This window comes from Artemia franciscana, unplaced genomic scaffold (assembly GCF_032884065.1).
Source record: "Artemia franciscana unplaced genomic scaffold, ASM3288406v1 Scaffold_980, whole genome shotgun sequence".
NCBI lineage: Eukaryota > Metazoa > Arthropoda > Branchiopoda > Anostraca > Artemiidae > Artemia > Artemia franciscana.
Window position 1 is genome coordinate 12,150 of NW_027069064.1, and position 5,345 is coordinate 17,494.

The following is a 5,345-nucleotide window of genomic DNA, read 5'->3' on the forward strand; positions in this document are numbered from 1 at the left end:
TTTTAGGCTAGGAAATCCCAGGATGCCAATTTTCCCGAAAAAACATGGAGTCGTTTTCGAGGAAAAATAAATAAATGCTTACATCAATAAATAATTATTGCCTGTTTAAAGGGATAGTATAGATATTTTTCTCCATGTGAAAATTGAGAAAAAATATAATGGAGAATGCATATATATATATATATATATATATATATATATATATATATATATATATATATATATATATATATATATTTGTGCCCGCTTATTATAAAAATGAAAAAAAGCGGAATTCCAAATGAAAAAAATAGCTAAAACTTAAATCACAGAAACACAATCTCATAAATAGTTGAGTCAGCGGTGAATGGTATAGCTTGCTGAGACATCGCTCAGAAGCTCTATGCTGAACAATGTAGTTGATGGATTGAATATTCCGTATACTGATGCGATCTCCGTGTTTGAGCCTGAGTGGAAGTCCCAACAAAAATTTTGCGTATCAGTATTAAGCGCTCCGTATTTTTCTATGAAAGACAACATTTCCCGACAAAAGACAAATTTTTCGACAATATTTCCCGCATGGTCGATATATACTATTGTAGGAGAGACAGCAGCATTGAAGTTTTGAAATACAAGAGCTAAGAGCTCATATGGCACTTGTGACGAGGCAAAAAGGGCCAAGAGCTCATATGGTATGAGCTCTAACAAAATTTTAAGGACCAATAGATTGATTTAAAAGGAAAATCAGAGGCTTAATGCCGGTCAGGATTTAAAATAAGAGCTCTGAGTCACCATGTCCTTCTAAATATCAAAATTCATTAAGATCCGATAACCCACTCGTAAGTTATAAATACCTTATTTTTTCTAATTTTTCCTCTCCCTTTAGCCCCCCCCCACAGATGGTCGAATCTGGGAAAACGACTTTATCAAGTCAATTTGTGCAGCTCCCTGACACGCCTACCAGTTTTCATTGTCCTAGCACGCCCAGAAGCATCAAACGCCAAATTACTGAACCCCTCCGCCCAACTCCTCCAAAGAGAGCGAATCCAGTACGGTTACGTCAATCACGTATCGAGAACATTTGCTCATTCTTTCCACCAAGCTTCATCCCGATTCCTCCACTCCAAGCGTTTTCCAAGCTTCCCCCCTCCAATTCCCCCCAATGTCAACAGATCTGGTCGGGATTTGAAATAAGAGCTCTGAAACATGAATTCCTTCTAAATATCAAATTTCATTAAGATCCGGTCACCCGTTCTTAAGTTAAAAATACCTCAGTTTTTCTAATTTTTCCAAATTAACCCCCCCCCCCCAGCTCCTCCAGAGAGAACGGATCGTTCCAATTACACAAGGACGGATCGTCCTTGTGCTTATTCTTCCCATCAAGTTTCATCCCGATTTCTCCACTCTCAGCATTTTCCAAGATTTCTGTTTCCCTCCTCCAACCCCCTATGTCCCCAGATCCAATTCGAGTCGAAAATGGAGGATCTGAGACATAGGATCCTTCTATATATATCAAGTTTCATTAAGATCCGATCAACTATTCGTCAGATAAAATACCCCAATTTTCACGTTTTCCGAGAATTCCTGTTTCCCCCTCCAACTCCCCCCAATGTCACAGCATCTGGTTGGAATTTAAAATTAGAGCTTTAAAGCACAAGACCCTTCTAAATATCAAATTTCATTAAGATCTGGTCACCCTTTCGTAAGTTACAAGTACCTCATTTTTCCGAATTACCCCCCCCCCCAACTCCACCAAAGAGAGCAGATCCGGTTATATCAGTCACGTATTTTAGACAGGTTTTTATTCTTCCCATCCAGTTCCATCCTAATCTCTCCGCTTTAAGTAGGATTTCCGGTCCACCCTCCAATGACGCTGGATCCAGTTGAGATTTAAAATAAGAGACCCGAGTTACGAGGTCCTTCTAAATATGAAGTTTCATGACGATTCGGTCACTCCTTCGTAAGTTAAAAATACGTCATTTTTTCTAATTTTTCAGAATTACCCCCCCCCACCAATAGAGCGGATGCGTTCCAATTATGTCAATCACGTATTTAAGACTTCTGCTTATTTTTTCCACCAAGTTTGATCCCGATCCCTCCAATCTAAGCGTTTTTCATGATTTTAGGTTGTCCCCCCAAACTCCCCCCAATGTCACCAGATCTGGTCGGGATTTAAAATCAGAGCTTTGAGACACGATATCTTTCTAATTGCCAAATTTCATTGAGATCCGATCACCCATTCGTAAGTTAAAAATACCTCATTTTTTCCCAACTTTTCAGAATTATCCCCCCCCCCAACTACCCCAAAAAGAGCGGATCCGTTCCGGTTATGTCAATCATGTATGTAGGACATCCCGATCCCTCCACTCTAAGTGTTTTCCAAGATTTTAGGTTTTCCCCTCCCAACTCCCCCCCCCCCCCCCCAATGTCACCAGATCCAGTCGGTATTTAAAATAACAGCTCTGAGACACGATATCCTTCCAAACATCAAATTTCGTTAAGATCTGATCAACCGTTCGTAAGTTAAAAATACTTCATTTTTTCCGAATTAACCGGCCCTCCACTCCCTCCCCCAGATGATCAAATCGGGAAAACGACTATTTTTAATTTAATCTGTCCGGTCCCTGATAAGCCTGCCAAATTTCATCGTCCTAGCTTACCTGGAAGTGCCTAAAGTAGCAAAACCGGGACCAACAGAATTCGCGATTGCTATATGTCACATGGTTAATACCTAGTGCCATAATAAAACGAATGAATGACCTCTTCAATTCAATAGTTTTCCTATAAGACGTTCGGATAGATCTGCAGATTGATTCGGTCAATATAAGCGGTAACAACATACACTCTTTTTCCACATTTATCAATTTTAAAAAACCGTGCTAGGAGACCGAGCTTCGCTTGGTGTGAGGAATTTTAGCCGACTTAAAAGACATTTTTGGGTGTCAAATAGCATTTATGTCTGCCTTATTAAGTCTAATTTGTTATGAAGGATTAATCATCTACAAAAAAAAAAAAATATATAAATAAGCCCATAACTAGCTCTCTATGATGTCCATGTGTCTGGCCCAGCCTTTCCATTCCAAAAATATCGCCCAAATTGGGCTTTTAGGGTGCCACGTGGCATATTCTGACAGCTCTGTTGAGTTAAGCTTTGAAAAAATGATAAAACATAAACTGTGTTGTTTTTCTGTAACGTAGATCCATGTGAGGAGACCAGGCTCTTTTATAGCTTAAGTAATAGAATCAACTAAAATGCATCAGGAGAGAAAGATTTTCTATGGAACTTTTTTTTTAAGAAAAAAGCAATAAGAGCGATGCTTATAGAAACCTGCGAAGGGTGAGGTAAATTTTTCCACGAAAATACAAAAAAGTGCTCTTTTAAAATTACCGCTGGTGTTCCAGTAATTATACTAGCTCAATTAGAGCAAAAAGAAAATAGTTTCTACATTTGTTGTGGAAAAAACTGGGGTTTTATTGGACAAGGAAAAAAAATTCAAAAAAGGGTAAATATTTCGAATAGATCACCGATAATCCGTTTTCATAGTTCGTGGGATAAGCCAAGGGTACCAATTCAAGAAAATATAAGGAGGAAACAAGGATTGTTTTCTTTTCTCTGCATAAATTTGAGAAAAGGTATCTTTTAAAACTTCAAGGGTTAAATTTGGCTTGAGAAAAAACAAAACGCCAATCTAAAGGTATTTTTTCACATCTAGGGGGCAATTTTATTCCCTTCCTATAGGTGCACCTGTATGGAAAAGAAATAAAATGTAAAGAAACAAAATGAATTTTAATTACATTGCTACAGATTATTGTAATTCTAGCGATTTTCTTGTGATTTATGAGCTGATTTAGCTATTTTCTTCAAGAATCTATAGATTTTTTCACCGGGTAGCTACCCTGAGTTTGTTTGTGGCAGCTCAAAAGGCATTAAATCCGATTGTGTTAATTTTAAAGAATAGTAGAAAACAAATAATAAACACTTTTTAGGTTTTTTTTTTTTTATGTTACTAGGACTATGTTTGCCCAAGATATGACCAAAAGATTGTTTTATTTTAAAAACCCTATTCTCAGTATGGTCGCAATATTTTTCAGAAAAGTCTACGCTTCCTGGCAAATGGAAAATTCATGTCTCAAGCGACTTTTGTCCTCAATAAAAAGGGCTTCGCCTAGAAAAAAGAGAGAATGGAAGGGCTACTGAAAACTATAATAAAATAACAGAAACATTGTAAAAAATACGCTGCATTCACAAATAGTCACAAATCCAACAGTGTTCTGGTTTAGGCCAAAAGTCAATTGCCCAAACAGAACATATTCTAACTACTTCCGGAAATAATCGGGAGTTTTAACGGTGGTGGTATAGTGGATGCATCTCTGCTTGGCTATGTCAGGCCGGAAGTTCCAAGCAACCCAGCAAGAAGAAGACTTAGAAGTTGAAATTTTGACTGACTCGATAGGTGTCGTACTCCTTGGTATTAGAAAAAAACTTCGCATTTCAACTGCAAGAATGCTATACACTTTTCATAAATTTTCTAGGAGACTGGAGATCTGATAAACGTGTTCCGGTCGTTTCACCGTTACTTTATATTCCATTGGTGATGGACCATTCAATGGTTGTACTAAAATACTGATCCAAGAAAAAAATATGCTGTCAATACAACACCAAACTAATACTACAGCCGCTAATCAGAAGGTTAAATTTCAAAATGGACCTAATCCAAGGAAAATAAATTTCGAGATGTAGACTCATGGCATGAGTTATTACGAAATATTCAAATGACAGGATTAAAATTCTGATTTAGTATAATCATTTTCAGTGCTCTGAGGTGAACCACCTCGTCAACTAATTGTATGCGAAATTTTCAAACTGAGGTGAAATACTTATTACAACACTAATTTTGCCTTATTAGTATACTGAAAAAGGCCAAGAAAATCCAAATGCTGGAGGACAATGGGGATGTCCAATGATACTGGCGCCAGTTCACAGTCTAGTAAATTAACCAAACTCTGCCCATTGCCCTTGAAGTCTGTTTTAACCAGTTAAGAAATAACTATTGTAGGATTTTCATTTATGCTTTAGAGCTACAGTCTAATGGATAGAGGCCGATCTACGGTCCCTATAAAATTACTTTCAACAACCTCACAATATTTATCATATTCTTGACCATAGAAACCTTAAAATATCCCTGCATTTGGCATTTTCTGAAAAACTTACCGGAAATCTAAATTAATTCGTTTCTTGATGGTGTGTGACGTGGAACACCCTTTTTGGATGCATCTTAATTAGTTGAGATCCCAAAATATCCGGTCCGCTTTCCCGAAAACGACCAACGGCCTGAATATACCTACAAGTTTTCATTGAATTCTCG